Source organism: Amia ocellicauda, chromosome 1 (assembly GCF_036373705.1).
Source record: "Amia ocellicauda isolate fAmiCal2 chromosome 1, fAmiCal2.hap1, whole genome shotgun sequence".
NCBI lineage: Eukaryota > Metazoa > Chordata > Actinopteri > Amiiformes > Amiidae > Amia > Amia ocellicauda.
Window position 1 is genome coordinate 21,564,488 of NC_089850.1, and position 24,418 is coordinate 21,588,905.

Genomic DNA, 24,418 nt, shown 5'->3' on the forward strand with positions numbered 1-24,418 from the left:
CTATGATCTTGTTGCTACCCTGAAGGAAATTGGATTCTGATAGAGAGAGAGTTCATGAAGTTACAGAAAACTGCAGGATCGGTGTCTTGCCTATGACATGTTAAGCATCTATTCAGTAGAGGGCGCTCGGTTTCATAATAATAATAATAATAATAATAATAATAATAATAATGATAATAATAATAATAATAATAATTGCTGTTGATTGTCAATTTCAAAACATAATCGATTGAATTGAGCTCCAAAATTGGCTATCATTAAAACATAATAATAATAATAATAATAATAATAATAATAATAATACAATTTTTAAAATAAGAGATAATTTGTTTATATGCCACTGGTGACGTTATAACATCTATACAAATGATGATGATGATGATGATAATCAGTACCAGCAGCAGAAGAAGACTACGTTAGACACGTCATTTGCTCACTCCCTAGTCAACCACTTCAAATGGTCTTGAAATAGCATGTATATTGTGTTTTCCTTAGAGCATCATGTTATTGTTCTACACTAAGTTCAATAGTTCCACCATACTGTTTTGACGCACTTCCTTTCTATTGTAATTCGTACAGGATGATAGTCTCCGCCTGCTCATCCCTGAAACAGGAGGTCGGCGTTGGAAATATTATAATGCAACACGCTAAGCTATAATCTATGTTTATCTATATCTATCTATATCTGTATATACATATAGCCGCTTGATATATTCGATCCCTCACAAAATGTGCTGGATGAGCAGTAGGTGTTTTGAACAGCAGACGGAATGCAGATGTGCTTTAAGCATGAGCAGTATGTGCAGGCTGTGGCAGCACCAGAACACAGAACACAGAACACAGAACACAGAACACTGAACACTGCAGAACTCGAACTTTCTCTCTACACAGACATGCACCTGCACAATTAGATCTATCTATCTATCTATATCTGCAGTAGTGTGTAGTAGGATCAGTAACGTGGGAAATAATGATTACACAAACCTATGGAAAACAGCGTTAATGTATAAAGGAAATGAACCTTAAAATGATCCCATATTTGATGCTACATCGTGACATTTCTATTGATGGTGGGTTTTAGCAAAACATAATACAACAACATATCGTGGTAAGAATACTTAATACTCGTTGGACTTGTTCCTTTTTTTGGTAGTAATTATTATTTTAAACGTGTTTTTGAGGAGACTCGCTGTGGATATGATTACATTCAGCGGATGCTACTTTAGGTGGCCGTCAATACAACAGCCCGGTAGCCGGGGTCCGGGCGCTAGTGTGGCGCGGCTCACGCTGGGGAAACCGCTCCCCGCATTCTCGCCTCGACGTGCCTCTAACTGTATTCACAGACCCACACACACGCACAAAGCAACGCATGTCTGCAATCTCCCATCGGGTCACCAGAGACACCCCCTAACCTGTTTACAAATCGCCTCCCCCGTCCCCTTATCTCAGGAGAAGCCGGTTATTGGGTTGCGGGGAATCAGTTTCATCGCCAATTGGCTGCGCGGCGCGTCAGTCCGGGCGGCCCGTTACTCCGTGCGCCTCCGCAGCTGCGCCATCATCTGCTGTGCGCGGCGGCAGGGCGAAGACAGGCAGACCCGCAAAACAGCGCTCACGACTACACGACTGTCCCGCAGCGCTGGCCATGGGATATATAATGCATTGAGCTGCTTCAGTTCAGGTGAGGGGGTTTGTTTTCAATGTACAGATCATTTTGAATTGCACAAACCAATATACACCGTGCAATTGCGGGATGATGATCATAACATTTGATGATGTTAGCCTGCCATTGAAATAGTACTGGGTTACTAATATACTGGATTAATCCAAGCGACAGGCTTCTTTTCCCCTTGCAGACGCTGGTGGTGCTTGTTTAAAACGCAGGGGTCTATTACACTGGTGGACTCGACGGCACACAACTGATGCCAGTCGGTTTCCAGCTCACAGGCTTTAACGAAAGTGCAGTATTTATGCGATGGAGCTCAATAAATGTGCTGTGTCGGCGAAAAGGGCCGGCAAACCGTGATTGTCCGGCTCTCCTTACCGCATCTGGCCATTAAGGCAAGTGTTTACCAGTCGCCATATGTCGTCAACTTACCCGACATTCATTCATTTGGCCGGCGGTGCGTTTCATTGCAGACGAGCTTAGATTCGCAATTGAGAGGACGGTCCCACCTTCGCGCATGATGCTCGCTTTTGCACAAGTCTGCCGATGGTTGATAATGTAACTTGGCGTAGGATACATTGTTGCATGGTGTAGCTTCAGCTTTCGAGGTCGCATTTCTCCCAACCTGTCCTTCCAGACGGTATACATCTATATGCAGCCGTGTCATAGTCTTGGTTAGCGTAACAGTGTCGACAATCAGAGGTTGTTTTTGCTTGACAGGATGCCATTGCGTGGCCTGTGCTTGTGTGTGCATCACGGCTCTACCCTGTCTTTGCATGTATACTGTCTGACTGCTGTGGCCCATCATTTTCATTCAGCACTAGTTTGTATCTTTTTATGTACACGGTTTGTAGAACATGGCAGATAAACGTGTTACCTTTTGAGTATTGTTTTTTTAATTACTGATACGATTCTGTTTAGATTGGCTTACAAAGCAGCCACAGCAAACCCCCCTGCCGTCTTCATTTCTTATACATGTACTTTCAGTGTGTACTATTTGTATACTTTGAACACGTCCTTGTTGTGTGGTAGCTAAAAGTATTTGTAGGATTGACAGAGTGGCATATGTTTCTACAGTAAATTCATATTTGAAAGGGCAAAGTGTGCTTGGGTGGGACAAGGATTAGCTTAGAGTTTATAAAGCGCTACTGTCGTTTTTAATTGGGGTCAGTCAAGACACTGAGACCCCACATCCTCCAGGTCTCCACACATCCTTCCTTTTACTCGCATCCAAAAAGAGAGAATCTCTCCAATGCTTGGTTCACTTCCTGTGGATGTAATATTTTGCAGAGATTTTATTTTCGCTTGAAGCTAGAAATAGCTTTTGGCATTGAAAGCTTTATTAGTTCCATACTTTAGCCATTTTATTTGAACACATCTGCGTAATAGCTTCACATTAAAATAAACCATGAAATTTGGGTAAGAGGTATTGCTATAAATTTCATTTAGCTGATTCTCGGTCATGTACTCAATCATTCCCTCTAAAATGCACAGTGAGTCTAATAGGGCACCTTGTTGCCACACACCATTGCCCTTTCTTACAATAACAGGTCCAATCTCTGAACCGTACTCAAGGCATATCAAAGTTTGTAGGACTATATTCAACCTGAGACTCTTTGTCCATATCTCGAAGGTTCTGCATGTACTTTGTCTAAATAATAATTTTTAGATATTCACTTATTCATCCTCTTTTTGCTTAACTTATTTTTAATATGTGTGCAGCTACTTCACTCATTTGCAGTGAGTTTTCTGTGGTGATTGCTTCCTTATATCACATATCAAAATGCCAAACCAGTCTCGGCAACAGGCAGCGTAGGACACCGGTCCCTATCCTTTCCCACTTAATCTCTTGTGGTTTTCAGTACTGTATTTAAAGGTCATAAACTAGGAATTATGGAATGTTTTCTTATTTTACTTTTTTATTAAAGAGGGATCATTTTTGATGCTTTTAATCTTTTGTATGTTTTGACCTAAAGCAATGAATTCCAGAATTCACCAACTACAATATACAAGTCACATTTTTTTTACAACAATGTGAATAACATGTTACCAGCTGCCAGTTTTTGGTTAATGGACATCTTATAGAATGTACACAATTTTTTCACTGAGTAAATGTATTTATGTGCAAATGCAGGGTGGTAAAACTATATACAACGTGTATATGTACACACACTAAAGATGCTAGTACATTTAAATGTAAGGTGTTTTAACTTAAATTGTAATGTATTTACTTTATTTCCAATTGGAATAATTAATGTTCCCTCTTCATAATTAAGAAAGTGTAATGCAATAAAGGGTACTGGTGATATCCTAAAGACCAAATAGTGTGACTCTGCAAATATAGCAGTTTGCCTGCCTTCATCTTACTGTTTAAGTAACATGCAGCTTTAAGTTTCTTATTGTTCACATCTTAAAGGTGGTAATCCTAGCTGCAACCAGGGGACAAAATGTCCACATATGTAGAGTAGCAGGATAACAAGAGGAGCCTATATACAGTTAGGTCCATAAATATTTGGACAGTGACACAATTGTCATCATTTTGGCTATGCCATTTGGGTACGCCACCACAATGGATTTGAAAGGAAACAATCAAGATGTGCTTTAAGTGTAGACTTTTTAATCTTTACTTTGAGGATAGTTACATCCAAATTTGGTGAACAGTGTAGGAATTACACCCATTTTAGGGGCTCAAAAGTAACAGAAGAATTATTTCACTGGTGATAAAAAAAAAAAAACAACCTTCACAACAGTTGGCCAGATCAAGAACACCCTCCGGGAGGTAGGCGTGTCTGTGTCAAAGTCAACAATCAAAAGAAGACTTCACCAGAGTAAATACAGAGGGTTTACCACAAGATGTAAACCATTAGTAAGTCCCAAAAACAGGAAGACCAGATTAGAGTTTGCCAAAAACACATGTAAAGAACCCTGTACAGTTCTGGAACAACATCCTATGGACAGATGAGACAAAGATCAACCAGAATGATGGGAAGAGAAGAGTATGGAGAAGGGAAGGAACTGCTCATGATCCGAAGCGTACCATCTCATCTGTGAAGCATGTATGGCTGCCAATGGAACTGGTTCCCTTGTATTTATTGATGATTATTGCTGACAAAAGCAGCAGGATGAATTCTGAAGTGTTTAGGGCTATATTATCTGCTCAGATTCAGCCAAATGCTTCCAAACTCATTGGACAGCGCTTCACAGTGCAGATGGACAGTGACATGAAGCATACTGCGAAAGCAACCCAAGACTTTATTAAGGTGAAGAAGAGGAATGTTCTGCAGTGGCCAAGTCAATCACCTGACTTGAATCCAATTGAGCAGCATTTCACTTGCTGAAGGCAAAACTGAAGGCCAAACGCCCCAAGAACAAGCAGGAACTAAAGACAGCTGCAGTGCAGGCCTGGCAGAGCATCACCAGGGAAGAAACCCAGCATCTGGTGATGTCTATGGGTTCCAGACTTCAGGCAGTCATTGGCTGCAAAGGATTTGCAACCAAGTATTGAAACTCATAATTCAATTCATGTTTGTCCAGTTTGTCCAATTACTTTTGAGCCCCTAAAATTGGGGGATCACATATAAAAATTGGTGTAATTCCTACACCATTCACCCAATTTGGATGTAACTACCCTCAAATTAAAGATGAAAGTCTACACTTAAAGCTTCCTTTCAAATGAATTGTTGTGACATACAGACATACACTGTACAAATATGTATGGACCTAACTATATATAGTCTAGTATATTATGGGTTTACCCTTTGCATACTGTAAATCAAACTGTGCAAAACTGACTTGAGCTTGCCTATGTTAGTGATTTTTTTATCCATAAGAAAAGCTATATTTTTGTGGCAGGCAGTATCTCAAATTACATCTCATCCAGCCAGTTTATAAACCTGTAACTGTCTTGCATTGAGCAAATGGAGCACAACGTGTTAACCCCACTCCTGCTTGGTCAAATTATTTATTTATTGTTATTGTTACATCTCATATAATAGAAATGTTGCATTGCAGTAGAGCCAGAAGATTGTCTATATTATAAGGCAATTACTTAGTCATTACTGCTGCCTGTATTCAGGATGTGGTTTTCAGAATGAATGGAAAATATATTCAAAAATAGCAGTAATGGCAGAAAGGCTATAGGAAGTAGCTCTCTCAGTTCTCAAGTTCTCAAGTTTTATGATAAAAGCTGTCATTATAGGTTGCTGGTTAAAAAGAAAAAAGGTGTGTATGTGTTTTTTGGGGGGGTCAATTGTTATATATACAATAAATTGGTACTCAAAATGTTATAAAATACAAATGGCAACATTTTTTCATATTATATTGAATATTAGTAAAGTAATATAGTAGGAGACTTTATGAAGCTGAAATAAGAAACAAACGATTTTGTAGAATTATTATCAGAGAAAATGTACAGACACCGTATTTCCCCCATTTTAAAATCTTAAATTTTCAGTACTGCACACAACCTTAAATATTTTAAATCCTCATTATGAATGATGCATCATATTAATACATATCTGCACTGTTGATGACTTCAGTGTGGATCTGAAACCTTCACCTTGAAAAGACATTGCAATATTCTACATTTCCAGCAAGTCATTTCATTTAAAGTGTTTCTGGAAGCAAACACTAAAACATCTAATTCATAAATATATTTTTATGTTTTTATCAAAATTAAAAGCCATATATACAAAATTTATATTGTGTAGTGTGCAAAATGTTGTGCATGCTTTTGACTAATATTAAATCTTTCACATGGCTATAACTGAGTTTTCAGAGAAATCTTCCTGTATTTAGGGTGTATAGCAAAATGTGAACTACTTGAAATACTACTACATTCACACACACAAACTGTTTTAAAAAAAAAATGATTGCTGTATTTCTGTCCGAGCTTTGAATGTGTATTCTCATATTTTTTGCCTTGCTTTGTTTGTACAGTCTTGTTAGAGTGCCTTCCTGAGAGGAAGGTGATGTCAGAAATAATATCTAAACCCTGCCTGTGAATTTCCTCTTGAAAATCACTGACCTTCTCAGTAATTCACACTGCATTAGAAAGTATTTTTATTTTGCTTATTTTTGTCATTATTCCTCTCTCTATTGAGGATTAAAAAGTAATTTAAACTTCTCAAACAAAATACTAAAGTTTCTTCATCCTCAGATAATCTTCCTTATTTGGGATTTTTCAATTCATTGCATATTCTTGCTTTTCCGTGGCATGTAAAGTACACTTTACTGTCCTCTATGCAGATTATATCAAATAATTTTTTCGAAGAATCTTCTGAGAATACGTAATTATAACAGAAATGAGAAGGGAAGTTATTCCATGAATACCAACAGAAGTAAATGCATATTTACAACAGAAGTAAATACACATTTGTGAAAAGTTTTTATTTTTTTTATTTCAAGAAATGCCATTACAAGAAGACGGGCAAAACAACAGCTGTTCACTACATTTCTATCCAGTAAATGTTTGTTCAGCTATATTTATTTGTATTGTGTATTGTCTAAATTATGTCTAGTTTAATTTGTTACTGATTCAAGGATAGTGTACTGTTCTGATGGAGCACAATAAAGAGCTTTCACAATTTCCTGTTTGAAATAAGGTCAACATAAGTTGATTAATTTTGTTTGGAAGAGACTGATATAAGATAAACCTACTGTATATGTTTGTTTTGCAGTGTAACCGCAGTTTTACTAAAGATATAAATGTGGATATTTAATAGATTAGCAGTCAAAGCATGCCCCTGTTTTAACTTGGGTCAATCAGCTGGATTCGCACAAATGTTCTGTAGGTGAATCAGTGTTCAGCAAGCTATGAAAATATATTGTTGATTATAAAATGAGGAAATGTATACAATTTCGACTTAAATGTTTGGATTCTTTAAACTGCTGTAGATTGCATGGTGATTGGAAATCCCATAGTATATTAGACAGGATCTGTAATGGCAGGCTATAATACAAAACTCAGATTTGACAGTTGATGAGTAATTTTTTTATTACATTTTTTATCAGAAAGAACATTAACCCACAGCAAATTCTGGATTTCCCCCTCTCTTTCTCCTCGTTTATAATCCAAATGTTGGAAAATGAAGACATGGGTTTCCTGCAACGCTATTCTGACGGTGCTATACAAATTGGTGCTGCCTGGCCAAACATGCGTGAAGAAAAAAATTACAGGAAACTTTAAAGCATGTGCTCCACCCCCCATGCTCGTTCTCCACAGCTAACCCCCCCGCTCAACAATTCAATTCAGTACCGCCTTGCCAATGCAAATTTCTGAAGACCCACTTCCAGTTCTGAAGGCACTGTAATATTCACAATGCAAGCATAGTTTGAATGATAAAAACAAATGGGCAATACATTTATGTAAAGAATGGAAAAAAGCTCTTTACTTCTAGTCAGTTTTGGTTTCTGTCACTTGACTTCTGTTACCGTACAGCAGGTTGTCTTTTACTGAAAGAGAGATGCACAGCTCTAGGTTGCAAATGCTCTTTTGTGTTGTTAACTATTAGAGCTCATCTCCAGCATGGCTGTACTTTATTTTATAATATTATTGTTACAATATTTATGTAATGTGTGATTGAAATTGCTATTGAGTCTTCTGAAATACATAGCTATAACTGAACTTGAATTGCATTAATATTTACATTAATATGTATTTTGAAAATAAATGCTGACATGTCTGTTTGGAAGTTTTGAGACTTTGTATGTGTGGCATGGGAGGAAGAAGCGGTAAAGATTGACAGGCCAATAGAGTCCACCCCATTCAATAAATGGATGGTGAATTTGTCTGCATTCTTTTATTGGTGTTGATTGAACTGTACTTGGCCTTGAAAGACTGTACACGTTCATATTTAGCATTAGACTCAGGTGGTGTTTCTTAGACAAGAATTGATATTTTTAAACAATTGATACCTTTAAAAAAAAAAAAAAAACATTATAGAATTAAAATCTTAATGGAGGAAAAAAATGCAGATCCAACAGGAATTGGATTTTCACAATAAATAATATTGTGAATAAATAAATATACAAAATCATCCAGTAGAAAGCTTTTTCTTGTGCTGTTAAAATGTAATTCATTTTAAATTGTAAAACAAAACTAATTTACTTTAAGATTTAATTGTTCTTGCCATCACCTTGCTAATTCCCTTCTTGGCACCTAAATCCCTGTCTGCAGGTTTTGAACACAATCAATTGTGGATGGTTTCAAAGCAAATCTTTGCCATCTATTTTTTTTTTTTAGAAATCTAGCAAACTGAATTTCTTATGACATTTTGCTTTCATTTTACCTGTTAAGCCTGTTTACCGGTTAATCTATTTTATTCTACATGCATTCTCTGATACAAGTCATGCTCTGACTTCTCAGTGTGGGATCAAGGCATCATTGTCTTCATGTAGACAGTCTTTACTCTTGCTCTGTGACTCTGCTACATTGTAGTGCACATTTTATGGTGCATGGTAGACTTTGCAGGACCTACACTGTAGTGGGTAATTAATTACTTACTAATTACAAGTAATGACTTGAACTTTAAACATGGACAAGATGGATATATTTTTTTGTTGCTTAAGGAGAACAAGTGGGGAGGTGTACAGCACCTATGGTAACAGTTGTGCAGCTTCAACCCCCACATTATGAACACTTAACATTCTCCAGAGTTCAATTTTAATTTTAATATGAAGGTCATTGGTCTTAAAGGTCAGAGGAAAGGTCTTGGACTTTTTGTTTTTATTTTTGAATACAGGGAAAATCTCAATCATTCATAGTGCAGTATATTTACAAAGGAATGTGACTGGCTGACTATTACAGATGTCTCATAGTTAAATTATCAGTGGGACTCGTGTATATATAGGCTATGCTTGCATCAACAGTCAAAATGTCGATGAAGCCACCAGCATCACTAAAGAAAAGGAAATGGTGTTGCTGAGAGTATATCATATTTCTTTACAGGTTTTAATGTAGCTTGAGTTGAGATGAGACTCTACAGGCTGGTTTCACACACCCATATTACTGCTAGTCATGCAATTTTAGGTAGAGCAATCAATAAGTAGTGTTTCTCAAGGTCTTTGAAAGCAGCTGTACATTTTGTTTCCATAGCCTTCTTTAAATAGAGGACAAATCACTGCTCACCTTTTGACTTATTATACTGTGCCTTACCATATATAATCATGTATAATACCATTCACACATAAGCAGACCCACCCCCCCCAGATTTTTTTAATGTAAAGAAACAATAAATAATACATTAAATGGGAAAGAAAGACCATTTCAGCAACATCTTCTTAAAGTAATTTTGAGATCATGATTTTGGCAGGTTGCAAGTACATTCATTAGTCTTTTCTACTTCAAAAGATTTCAAATAACATATTTTGAAATTCAGATTCATGAATATGACATTTAAAGTTTAATGACTATGAAATCCTGCCACTGGATACACTGAGTGCTAATTGGTGGCTGAGAGTTAAAAGTTGCAGGCAGGATTAATGTAATGCAATCAAATTTCAGCATGCATCTGAACAGCAGGGGTGTGTCCTCAAGCTCCTCTCTCTCTCTGCATCGCTCATAGCTGCTGGAGAGATGTCAACCACAGGTGCTTCCATTGCATTACAGAGCGGTATTTCTCCAGCAGCTGCAAGTGACATCAGACAGCTCTGTGGAGATCCCCTGCAGGAAAGAAACTTGACTTGACTCATAGTGTGTAAGTTGAAATGTCTTATCAAGATTGAATTAACAAAGTTCCTTAGAGATGAAGCAACATGGTGATGTATTGTTTTTTGGAACCTGCTTCCTTTTATTCAAGACTGCTTATAAATATCGTAAAAGGTTGCTGTATTTTCTTATTCTCATGAAAATAATCATAATAAATTGTAAAACCAACAAAAAATTTCACTGCTGATTGTTCTGTTGACCTTTATGAGCAATAATTTGTGGGGGTGGTCATTGACTAGAAAAAAAAAAAATCATAGTGTGGGTATGCTGTAACTGTGTACCCATTTGTTCTTTTTTAAAACTACTTGGAGAGGCCCAGTTTGTAAAGTGTTGGTTTTCAAAAGAAACGTACAGGAAACAGAAGTGCATAGTTAAGAATTATATTGTTATTTAATAGGATGTACTGTATTAGTAAAATCACTATGTAATCTTCCACAGGACACTAAACAATAGAGAATGTGTTTCTTGGATTGTTAAAACCAAATATCCTCTATGTAATACAGAGGAGTTACAGAACAAATACGGATCATGGTACTCAATCCAGCTATTCCCATTCCCATTAAGGGAATACATATACAAAAATATTATGAATGCGCATTGATAACAAATCAATATGTTTTACGTGTATTCGTTGATGTGCTCAAAGATGGACCATGCAAGGTGTAATACAAACCACATAATTAGTACGACTTTACTTTATTCATGTCAGATGATCTTTCATGATATGCTGACACTGCTGGACCTAAACGTTGGTCATAACATTTTATATATAATTACTGCAGGTACTGGTTTATTGGATATCTTGATCATATAGCTTTTCCTCATGTTGTTCTGTTTTAAGTGCCTTGCTATTTTTATTTCCGTCTGGCACCAGAAAAAAATAAAGTTTTCTCTTATTACAAATTTATTTTTAAATCGTTCATACTATAATAATGTACTCTGAAAGGACCTGTTAAGGATATATTTAAATGTCTAAATATGTTTTGTTACATCGCCCTCTCCCACACTCATGCCACACCCCCTAAAATATATGTATATATAGTAGTGGCTCATGACTGAAGCAGCAATGCCAGGTTCCTGTTCCACAGTCTGTGCCATATGTAGCAGTGAGGATTACTACCAGATTGTTGAGATTTACCCAGGGTGTGCAATTACAGTAGAAGGGAAGTTTGCTTCCTTTATAAAAAGTGAAGAAATATCAATGTATTTTAAGATCTTAACAGTTTCTCAAATCAAAACTTCTGAGCAGAGCTGGATCAGTAGAGTAGCAAGTCTTTGCCCAGAGCTGGAGGAAGGGAAAATTTCCCTGATCCGTGCTCCAACTTTTTGGGGAAAATTTTCAATATTACTTTTATTTTATGTTTGACTGAATGCAGGGGTGACTGGTTAACAGTGTTCGCTTGTTCGCCAAACCCTCAGTTTTTTTATTAATCGATTGTGCTGGCCGTGTTCTGGGTGACGTGTTTCTTTCCCCCTACTCACATGACAGTGGCACAACAACAATGCAGCTCCTCCTCCTCCTATAGCATACAGTATATATGTATTTTAATTTTATAATATTTGTATATGTTTATAAATCCTGTCCATCTGTGTCAGGTATTTTTTATTTAGGTTTATATAGGTCAGATCAGTGTTTTCTCCCCCTACGAATTCTTTGAGAAATAAATGCAGGTCACCCAAAAATGTTGTCCATCAGCCGCCACTGACTGACTGGTTCTTTCAGTATTTATTTTTTCATTTTTGATGGCATTCAAGGATTTGATGGCTTTAGTACAGTTGATAAAATTCAGAATGAGGTTTCCCATAAAAAAGTATTAGTTTTTTGGAAAATCAGTGATATCCTTTCTTTCAAATAATTTTATTAGCAGCCACTAAGTGTCTGGAGCCAAGCAGTGTGTAACTACATACAATAATGGACTGATCCTGTGTTTACTACTTGTATTACAACAGAAAAATAGTGTTGGATAGTGCTGTGGAGGGAGGTTGATGTAACATGTAAGTTTTCTTCACAGTGGGTGGTTGTTTAATTGTGTGGTTTCAGTGCTCTCTGCATGTGCTTGACTTATCTGCAGCAAAGGTACTAGCCTAAAAAAAAGTCTTGCCATGATGGTAGAATCACAAATTTTAATACTACCCCAAATGTTTGGTTATGGTTAAGTAGTGGCTTTAATTCTGTAATTGGGTCTATTTTTGTAATTGTCCATTGAACTTGATTGATATTCTCATTCTATGGCTGGCTTCAGTTTCTTGGTAAAAGTTATAAAATCTTGAAGATTTCTGGAATTGGCACATTTTCATAAACATAAGCATCACCTGGGATATTTTTTTTATTTTACTTTGAGTTTTTTCAGCAGCAGGGTGCCCCAGCCTTTATCCCTTTGACCTTCCCTCCACAGCCTCTCTTCCAGTGCACTGTCACCTTGTGGATGGATAATAAGTCATTTCAATTTCTGTGAAAATGTTTGGGGATGAAGTACTGTAATTAGGTTAACTCTAGGAGGAAACCATCTTGTGCAGAATTATCATATTTAACATCATGTAAACAGAATAAATTGGATTTGAATAGACGGTGCAGTGGTGGGGCAGCTGCCTCATCGCTCATGGGACACCAGTTCGATTCTAGCCTTGGGTGCCGGCCTGTGTGGAATTTGCATGTACTTCCTGTAGCTGGGCAGGTTTTCACTGGTTGCTCCAGTTTCCACCCACATCCCAAAGACTTCATGTTAATTTCTCAAGAAGAGTATCTGCAGGGCAAAGAGAAGGTGTGCCTGTTTGAGAGAGACGGGGACAGAAACATTTCCTGTATCTTTATTTTTCTTTCAGTGAAGGAGAGAATTTCAGACCCTGGTGTTACAGTGGGAAATAGTGATATTATTCTTCAGGATATCATCCACATGATTTTAGGCTTATGATATAACAATGACCATACTGTTGGCTTACACATATTTCTGAAGGAAATTAATACAGATTCAATCAACTGGAACCAACTTTTTTGTTTTAATGATGCTGAGTTCTGAGTACTTTTTTAACCTGTTCAGTGCTAACTCGTTTTTTTTTTTTAATCAATGTTGGGTTTTAGATCAAAATGTTTCCAATATTGCAGCCACTTATATAATTTGTGTAATTAAGTATTTGGTTATGAGATTTATTTTAAAAAGAAATATAGAATGGCTCCATATATTATGAATACCCGTTAAGAGCAGTGGTGTAGTCGAGGGCATATGCAGGCATATTTTGCATTTGCCCACATAACTTCGTGTATACCTGCAAATATTTTGCGTATACCCTCCTATAATTCCAAATTGTAATTTGTCTGCCATTCCTTGGTCAACAAATCGCTTTTTTGTAGTTAGCATCTTGGTAGTGGTCAAAATCTTATCGGCCTTCTTCCAGATGTACACCCATTGTCTCTATACAGTTATTCTGACATACTGTATTTCCAGATTGTGACTCTCAAGGTCTCTCTTCTGAGAATAATTCTGCAAGCTGAGGCAAACAGCCCCACTTACATGCCTATGAAAGGAAAATGCTGTTGCAGAAAACTTTCACCTGAACATGTTCATAATTACAAAAGTTTTTAAGTTTTTCTTTAAAAGAATTCTTCCAGATTGTTGCCATTCACCTAGTATGTATCTTGTGTAGTCCCAAGACACACCTAAGTGAAGGGCTTTGCACTAAAGTAAGCTAGAAGAACCTTGTCTAGAGGTACACATGAATTATGATTATAATTGCTAATTGTGATGGTAGTATTTCATGATTACATTGCCATATAGGATTAGACATGTAGCCTGAACTGTTTGGTTGTAAGTGGATATATTTGTACTCGTGTTACATGTTTAAAAAACTTCAAACTACACAGTCTTCATTACTATTTCCTGTGGATTTCCTGTAACAGCACAAAACCTTTTTTGCCTCAGAGTATATAACTGCTGTACTACCCTGCAGCCCCTGGCATTTCAATGTGATGCAGCAAATGATATTTGCAGAATGTTGACTATGCAACGTTGTGTAAACCGTCATTATGTCAGCAAAATAACTGAAATGAAATTAGGTCAATGAAGAAAACCGTGAATACATTCTTGTAAGAATAACATAAAAAAACTTAATGTATTATTGTTACAAAGGTCTTGAATAGTATAATTTGTCAAGTCAAATTTCTCTGAGATGCTCTTCTATTGATTTCACTACATTTAAAAAAACAAATACATTTTCAGTCAGTTGGTGTAATTTATAGGTTAATCCTCTGCTGTATTGCTTTTCATAATTATCTGTTTTTTCCTGTCTTGTGATCAGGGCATGTAGCAAAATGTGATGTCTTCTGTTATTTGCCAGGGAGGCAACTCGCATCTCGGTCAGTACTGTACTGTGTGGGATCAAACTTTCCTGAAATAGAATTAGACTATATCGTGCATGTTAAATACACAGGTTATTTAATTTGTTTTTGTGATACTTACTGTAAATAGGCAGTCTTTGATAATGTCCTTGTTGGGTCAATGTGTTTGTCAGTGGCAAATCATTTGTGAAAGAGTTTATAGTGATCCATAATCCACAATTTGATACTTTAGTGGTGCTTTTCTATATACATGACCTATATACAAGAGCTTTCAGGTGTCTGTTTTCATTACATTAAGTTTTTCTTTGGAGAGTGTTTTTGTTAATAAATTACTTGGTAATTAGCTTTTCTTTTGTCTTCAGCATACATTCTCTTAGTGGCTTCTTTCTATTAAAAACTTCTGTGGAAATGGGGAATTACTTGTAAGCGACCGATGGCAAGAGCATGAGTGCGCTTGTTGTGTTTTAGTGGTCATGTGTAACCTCTGGGAGCCTCTTGGTGCTGCCCTGGGCATCTGATCCTGAATGTTTTCTTTTGGAATCTGTTAGATGCATGATAACAAGTTGGTGCGGACATAAATGTTTAGTGGTGACTAACTTGCAATTTTCTGCTGTTCAGAGCAGAAAATCACATGTTTGTGTTGCTTGCAGTGGAGGGACTGTATATTTTTGTTCATATTTCAAGCCTCATCCAGAAGACTTAAAATAAATACTGTTTTAAATAGATAACCTACTTTATCATCTTAAGGGTCATGTTCAGCTATAATTCTTAGGTTATAGTTACAAGTTTGTGTATAATTTAGAAGACATGGTTTGGGCATTGATAAATTACATGACTAAATTGTTTATAAGATCTAACATCTGATTTTAAAAATCCTTCTTGATGAAGTTGGAAATTATAAAAATTGCTTATTATTCATGTTAACAGTTGTCACTTTTGATGTCCATGCTTGTTGGGGGGGTGGTTCCCTGTATTCTGTATAAACACCTGGTAAACTAAAGCTACCAAATGTTCCTAAAATCCTTTTGACTTGCAACTATTATATATGCAGTGTTTCCCCCAGAAATTATGCATAGGCAGGATGTTCTGGTACTGAATTTTTGCTGAGGTGGGTGCTCTGGCAGATCATTGGGGGTGTAGTGGTGTAGTAGATGTAGCAGACAAAAGTGTGGGGCTCTCTCATAGCACTTTCCCACCGACAAAGAGCCGGTGCTGGAGCCGGAGCCGGTGCTCGGCCTGGGAAGCAGTAGCGCTTTTCCACCGACAAGGAGCCGGTGCTAGTTCGGAGCCGGTGCCTAATTTGGAACCATTTTTGGCACGGAGCCACTTTTTCTGGCACCAAAAACTTGCTGGTCTGGAACCTAAGAACCAGTGACGTCAGGAGCCAGGGAGCGGGGTTAAGTCATCTCCACAAAAAGTTATGTGCTGGAGTTCAGCCGCCATGTTTAAAATGCCAGCAGAGATGCGAGCAGTGAGGTCTGCGGTCTGTCGAGGAGAGAGATACTACAGTAATAATATGTCTCACCAGGTCAATAACTAGTTAGTTGTTGGCAAATGGCAGCAATGAGAGACGACTGAGCGCAGCTTCCGTGACAAGAAAGACGTGTTACAGCGATATTATGATGATGAGAGTTAATGCGAAGATATAGATTTGACAGAAATGTTTGTTAATGAACTGGTCATTAACTGGTCCGGTGCGGCGCTGAATCCAGCGCCCCTATGAGTCATGTGTCCCGGGTTGGTTTGCGCATGATTAATAATGTATGAATAAATTCATTTTCTTAGCACAGGGCGAATTACACAAAACACACATATTGTACAGTAAGAGATCAAATACAAATTAAGATCTGTTACAGTGATGTGCTTTGTGCTCACACGCCAGCAGTGCTGACAATGGATTATTATTATTATTATTATTATTAATAATATGTATTTGTTAGCAGACACTCTTATCCAGGGCGACTTTCAACACATAAGAGCATCGCTGCATGTCTGGCAACAGGGACAATGCAACACTGATGTGGGACCATCATCCCAGACTTCAGCAATAAGCACAATTTCCCATCAAACCATTAACATCACCTGACATCTCTGACAGGTTATTGATCTGCCCGCGACTGCACCGCAAACACCCCCAAAACAGCCGCATCCATAATCAATAGGACAGCCTATAGTCATTGTTTTTTAAACAAGAATACAAGTAAAAATACGCCACAAAATTAATGAAAATGTATCCACTGGTACAAAGTATATTCATAATGAACTGTGTGCGCGGTGACGAATGCATGTTAACTCTAACTTGTGTTTTATTCAATACAGTAAAAGTGTCTGAAATAGCGAATGTGTAAATCCCTTAATGCATCAATAAAAATAAAAATAAAAGGCTGAGTTATCTTAGCATATTCGTATAGCTGTATTTTCGTTTCTGCTTGTCTACATGTGATCTCGCGTTTTTTGTTTTGCTTTTTACAATGAGTTTGATTGTGATGTTAAATAGGGTTTAAAGTCGCAGTCGCCTCGGTGCTGTTTATTATTGCTGTGTTTCTCTTCTACTCCGCACTTGGGAACTCCCACATCCAGTGACGTAAGCGTTGGGTTCCAAAACCAGTGGAAAAGCGGGCAGGTTCCCAAAAAGATCAGCTGGTTCCCAGGCCAAGCACTGGCTCCGGCTCCAGCACCGGCTCCTTGTCAGTGGAAAAGCGCTATTAGTGTTGTTCAAGGGGGGTTGGGTTTGTGGTTTCCTCTGCCGGGAGACTGAAACTTGGCCGCGAGAGTATCTTCCAGCAAGATGATGACCCAAAGCACACATCAAATCCACAAAGAAATGGTTAATTGACCACAAAATCTATATTTTACAATTACATTCTTAGTCTCCAGACTTGAGTCCCATTGGAAACCTGTGGTTTTAATTGAAGAGGACAGTTCATAAGTGCAGACCAAAGGAACTTAAGGATCTGGAAGGATTCTAAATGGAGGTATGGTCTAACATCCAACGTGTTCTCCAATCTCCTAAACAATCATAGAAAAAGGCTCCTTGATGTTATCCTTGCAAAGGGAGGGTGCACAATGTACTGCAAACAATTGTGACACTTAATTTTTGGGGAAATACAGCTCTGGAAAAAATTAAGAGACCACTGCAAATGTTAAATGGTGCCTTAATGTATAAATTGAGAAGTGTATTCCACTGGATGTTTTAGAAGACGGAAACATAAGAGAATCAAGGGAGAATTGACTACACTTATAAGAAAACGCAGCTTGGTAATGGTATAGACAGTCATTGTGTTGATGCTACAGAGTGAACAACCTGACAGATACCTATTCAGCATCTCTACATGTATGGCAGCCATTCCATTCCAGTGTCTGTCACAGGCACACCTCCTTCTACTGAATGAGGTACTGATCACTTGAACCAAAGCTTATTTAGCAAGGAACAGTATAAAAACCACTGCTGTGGTCATCATTATCCTCTTGCAATAGGACCAGCTGGATGGCAAAAACAGTGCTAGTAGTATCTCAAAAGTAATTGGAATGAAAAAATAACTATTGACCGTACCAAAAGAGTTGAAAAGGAAAGTTTTGACTGAGGAAAAGAAGGGTTAAAAATTCCTTAACATTTCAAAGATGGTGGTTCATAAGAACAAGGTCAAGCAGCAGATATTGGGGACAACAAAGCTACAGACCGGCAGAGGGCAAAAACGACTCTACACTGACCGGGATGATCGCCAACTAATTCGAATGTCACTCAACAACCATAGGATGACATCAGTTGAACTACAAAAAGAATGGCATACTTCATTCATCTTCTCTGATGAGTCCAATTTTCAGCTTTGCCTAACACCTGGTCGTCTAATGGTTAGACGGAAACCTGGAGAGGCCTACAAGCCTCAGTTTCTCGCACCCACTGTGAAATTTGGTGGAGGATCGGTGATGATCTGGGGGTGCTTCAGCAAGGCTGGAATCAGGCAGATTTGTCTCTGTGAAGGACGCATGAATCAAGCCACGTACATGGTTGTCCTGGAAGAAAACTTGCTTCCTTTTGCTCTGACAATGTTCCTCAACTCTGAGGATTGTTTTTTCCAGCAGCACAATGCTCCATGCCACACATCCACGTCGAGCAAGGTGTGGATGGAGGACCACCAGATTATGACCCCGTCATGGCCAGCCCAATCTCCAGATCTGAACCCCTTTGAAAACTTCTGGAATGTGTTCAAGAGGAAAATGTGATCAGAGGCAGCACTGTGGAGTAGTGCTAGGGCTCTGGACTCATAACTGGAAGGCTGTGGGTTCAAATCAGTGCTTCACTTAGATTGCTCTAGTAAAAATGCCCAGCTGTATAAATGGATACAAATGTAAGTCACCCTGGATAAGAGCGTCTGCTAAATGACAAATAATGTGATGTAAAAGATGGATGGTCACAAGCCATCAAACAAAGCTGAGCTGCTTGAATTTTTGCACCAGGAGTGGCATAAAGTCACCCAACATCAATGTGAAAGACTGGTGGAGAGCTTGCCAAGACGCATGAAGCTGTGATTGAAAATCAGGGTTATTCCACCAAGTACTGATTTCTGAACTCTTCCTAAGTTGAAAAATTAGTATTGTGTTTAAAAGTTAATATGAACTTATTTTCTTTGCATTATTTGAGGTCTGACAACACTGCATCTTTTTGGTAATTTTGACCAGAATAAATACTCGAAATGACAATATTTTTATTTGGAATATGCGAGAAATATTGTCCGTAATAAAACAAAAAAATTAATTTTACCCAAACACATCTATAAATTGTAAAACCAGAGAAACTGATAATTTTGCAGTGGTCTCTTAATTTTTTACAATCTGTACAGCCAGGGGTAGCGGCAGGGTATGGCTTGGTTGGGCTACAGCCCCACCTTATCCCCATCATGGAACAACCAAGAATATCACTGAGCAGAATAAGCGCAGCCAGTTCCATCTGTGTCACTGCTGTGTGAAACTGCAGGCGTCAGCACATTGTAGTCTGAGCCAAATTAGTTAACGCTAGCTAGCTAAGTAATTTGGGAAATTGTAACATTGATAATATTATTATGGATCGATCCAACCGCAACAACCGGCGGATTGTGCTCCTTTGAAAACGTAAATGGTGAGTTTGAATATATTTTAAATAATAGGGTCGATTTGGAAACTGCTGACTTTGTGGCATTTTGTGTGGTATCGGCAGCCACCTGTTGTGCTTCCCCGTTAACTACTGTAGCTCTCTGTCTCTGTGTCTCTCTCTTACTTTCTCTGTGTGTGTGAGGAGTGTGACACGTTGTGTTTGTAGTGGACAGGTTTGCCAGACAACGTGAACGAGTTTAAATAGCATGAATAGTATTGCCTAAACTCAGTAGTAGTGACCGTCCACGTCTGCTGCTCTCGATGTAATTTTGCATGTGAAAAAAGGAGTCAGTGCAATCATCTCGCCCAACATTGGTTTTCAAACTGTGGTACGTGTATCCACAAATGGGGTCTGGTACTCCGATAAATCCCCTCCCCGCTCCCACATTATTTCACAGTCAGCCTGCTTACCCCCTGCTCAGTGGGGGTACCCTGCCAAAATCTGGGCACCAAGGGGGTCCCTGGGTTCAAAAAGTTTGGGAACCCCTGATCTAACCCATAGAAGCCTAATGTGTGGTATTTCTAGCTACTGGGAACGGTGCTATTCCATTGTGTGAGTATTCACATTGAAATTCAGACGTTGATTTGAGCCCCACCACTGTATGGATTAGCCCCACTGTAGTTTAGCCAAAAAAAAAATACTCTGCCGCCGCCAATGTGTGTAGCTGTACATTCATAATTCAAGGTGTAATTTTGGTTGAGTCCCTCAAATCATTAGAATGTTGGAAAATTATAATATAGCTAATTATCTGTGTTTTATACAGATTCTTGGCTCCTCTTTATCAAGGGTGCCAATAATTATGGAAATAGAGATGATTGTAATTGTTTATTATCATTTTCGGTTTTCTGTATTTTTAAGTTGCCATTCATCTAATGAATTTTAGTCAAGGGTTCAAACCCAGCAGTCAATCATACATTTTCAAGCCCACTAATTGCTGCAGGGTTCTCAACTGTGACCAAAACACTCACATTTGCATCCCTTGCAACACCTATTTCCTATTAGTTTCAAGGGTACCAGTGAAGTAATAGAGCCATTAGTAGAGTAATGGTCACGTTAGTCTTTAGTTGAGTTTGCTTACGCTGGGATACGATTGACTAGTAAACAGATACCACTTCAGGGCAGTGAAAAATTATGTATCATAAATACCATCTTTTTTAATATATAGCCTGTACTTCATAACCTGCAGCTGGAATAGTAACAAAAACAATTTGTGGTGAGATATTGGAATAGGTATCTGTCAGGTTGTTCACTCTGTAGCATCAACACAATGACTGTCTATACAATTACCAAGCTGCGTTTTCTTATAAGTGTAGTCAATTCTCCCTTGATTCTCTTATGTTTCCGTCTTCTAAAACATCCAGTGGAATACACTTCTCAATTTATACATTAAGGCACCATTTACCATAGATAATAATCTCAATAATAGGTCTCAAACTTTCAGTAACACTTCTATCAAATATCTTCACCTATTCTGATCAATAGAAGGATCAGGAGTTATACTTTGTTGATTCATGGTGAAGGCTTTTTTTGAACATGTCAATTGAAAGCAATATATTGTAGTGCAGTGTTTCCTACAGGTTTCTATGTTAGCAGCGGGGACACCCATTGTTCTAGGGGTCAGACGGGGTCAAAAGAGCTGTCAGAAGGTCACCTCTGATAGTCTTACATTGTTTCATGTGTGCATGTATTTATACAAAACAAAAACAAACATTGTACACTTTTCTTTGCTTAAACAATTTTTGTTACATTGAATCAGGGGTATGCATAAATCTGGAAGGCACACTATATGTAACGGTAAGGTACAACAAAGTAGATGACACCAAAGTCGTCAGAGTATATTTCTTAAAAGATAATTTAACGAGCAAATTTAAACAAATAAAAATGTCCATTATAATGACTGGCGATTATACGGTTAACACTAGCAGCACCGACATTTCAAACTACCTACAAGAGCCAAAACTATAGTATAAAAATTGAGTAGTGTATTTAAATAGAAATATGAACATGACGCATAAAAATGATTGTTATAAATGACATCAAATCACTTTTTTTCTCTAAACGGGTACACTGCACAATCAGAACACATAGATGAAACAAGTGTTTATTTGTGGGGTAATCACTCTGTGTCCACTCAGTCTGACTATAGTTGTAAGAAGACACTTGTAATGCTGTACAATGCGTGTGTTTTTCAAGCATATGAAAGACTGTAGACTGTAGGTGAGGTAGAGATTGCATCTCGGACCTGATTTGCGTTTATGCAGCTAAAACGCCGCAGGCATATTTTATACATATATTAGGGCTGGGCGATATTACTTTAAAATCTCGATATTTTTGGGGAAGTTTGGTCGATACACGATATATACCTCGATATGCCTTGTTTTTATCCAATCAAGCTACAAAATAAGACCAAAGACATTTAAACAAGTCTTTATTTAATCATTAAATATGCAAAACTAAAAAATACTACATGCAGGCTGTCATGGTAAATATATGCAGAATGCAATATATAACTGCAAGTGGTGTGTGATTACTATTACGTGTGTTATGTTATGGGATATATATATATATATATATATATATATATATATATATATAATATATATATATATATATATAAGCATGCATACATATACACATGATTTACTGTCTTATAACAATAACACAAGTAATGGTAATCACGCAACACATGCTGTAAAATGGTATAGATTCAGTTATATTTACCACAGCCAGGTTTACAGTGGCGCATTAACATCTGCTAGACAGGGACATTTCCTCTCGATTATACTTACCGGTACAGCACGTGTTAATACTAAATAGTTATAATAATATTAATAATTTAAAAAAAATATATATAATAATAATAAAATATGAATAATAATATAAATAAAATATATTAATAATAAAAGCTGTTATACCACTTCACCATCTAATTAAACTTTCTGCATCTGTTTGCATTGCTTTCCAATTTATTAAAATGCAAACAAACTATTATTCTTTAATTTTATACAAATTATATCCGTCTAAATTAGCGGGGGTGGGGGTGCGATCGTGTATTGTCGGGGGTGCTGCTTGCAGATTGAGTTTAGCCCGGCGAAGAGAGCGGGGCAGACCATGTGCACATTAAAGTATCTCTTGGTTGTGTTGGTTATTGTTTGTCAGTTCACTCTCCTCCATGTCTGTCTGTGTTTCTGATTCACATTTCTTGCCACACCCGGCACGTGTGGAAGAACCGGGGAGAACGCAAAGAGTCCAAATGAAGAAAAATACTGCCGTAAAGAGTGTGATTTGCGACACCATGATATAAACGATAGAGCATAATATGAAACGATAGACGTTTTTCTATTGTCATACGATATATATTGTCATATCGCACAGCCCTAACATATATTTAGGAAAAGTCACGAACATGTATCCACAGGGCCGGCCTGTGGCATAGGCGGAATAGGCAAACGCTAGGGGCAGCACTTTTTTTTTTTTTTTTTTACTTATACTATATTAATACTATTAATTTGAAATATTACAAAAAAGAGAAAGCCCCCACAACAACATGACAACATAGTTTATTAGGCCATATTTTCTGTGTTGCCGGCAGCATCACCCCGGCCTGCACATCAATCCCCGCCCCCGGCCGATCTCATTGTTAGACTGACCTGATTGTGGGGGGAGCAAGTTCAGTTATCTGAAGCAGTGACATCTGCTTGCACACTATATGGCGCTGGGCATCAAGCAACTTGTGCGCCCTCCGCATATTAACATGGCAGTGAACCCCTGATCCTGCAGGAGCAGGGCCACAGACCCACTGCATAGCACACAACTGGCTAGTCAACTGAGTAGCCACAGCTGGAACAGTATATACAGCGTGGCAGCAGGAACATTCATGCTGCCTCCACGCAGCACAGGAAAATCACGTTCACTGAACGGTGCAGAGCAGGCCCAGAGCTGGAGGAGGCCTGGATTGTGGTGCCAAAGCGTGCCCTGCACCTGGGACAACAAGTCCTCTCTCACTGGGAGCTGCCAAGGATCTCCATGGAGGAGAACCATCAGGTCTGCGAACCAGAATCTGCGAGGCCACCGAGGGACTATCAGCAGAACTGTTGCTCGTTCTCTCCTGACCTTCTGCAGGACCACCAGGAGAAGCTGGTAGGGTGGGAATGTGTAAAGGAGATCGACGCGCTTTCTGAGTGGTCTTGGAGGGAGAACCATAGTGGGCAGTGTGTGGACTCTGCCGAGGTAAAGAGATCCACTTCCGCCCTGCCGAACCAGCTCCATAATTGCTGTATCATTCTGAGACCAGAGCGCCTATCCGAGAGAGGAGGTCTGCTGCTGTGTTGGACAGGCCTGGGAGGTGAACTGCTCTGATGGAGTGAAGCTGTAGCTGCGCCCACAGAAGCAGACAGCATGCTAGACAGTACAGTCCGTGCGAACGGAGATCTCTCTGCCTGTTGATATAGGCGACCACCGCTGTGTTCGTCCGAACCAGCACACGTCTGTCCCGTAGGACTGGCAGGAAATGACACAGTTTGTAACTCCAGAACACTGATATGGAGGGCCCGTGCGGGCTCCGTCCACTTACCTTGGACACCG

The 24,418-nt window shown here is 38.4% G+C and overlaps 1 protein-coding gene across 5 annotated transcripts in view; it reads left to right on the forward strand.

The window, feature by feature from the left end:
- The first annotated feature begins 1,399 nt into the window (after nt 1-1,399).
- The window catches only part of fynb (FYN proto-oncogene, Src family tyrosine kinase b), a 78,339-nt gene continuing 55,320 nt past the window's right edge, over nt 1,400-24,418 (forward strand). Inside the window, exons 1-2 of one of the 5 annotated variants that reach the window (XM_066698871.1) lie at nt 1,449-1,678; nt 10,228-10,359. The gene's annotated coding sequence lies outside the window, so the exon portion shown is untranslated. Of the gene's footprint in view, nt 1,679-10,227; nt 10,360-24,418 lie in introns of all 5 variants that reach the window. The other 4 variants (XM_066698895.1, XM_066698877.1, XM_066698886.1 and 1 more) reach the window with 4 other exon arrangements.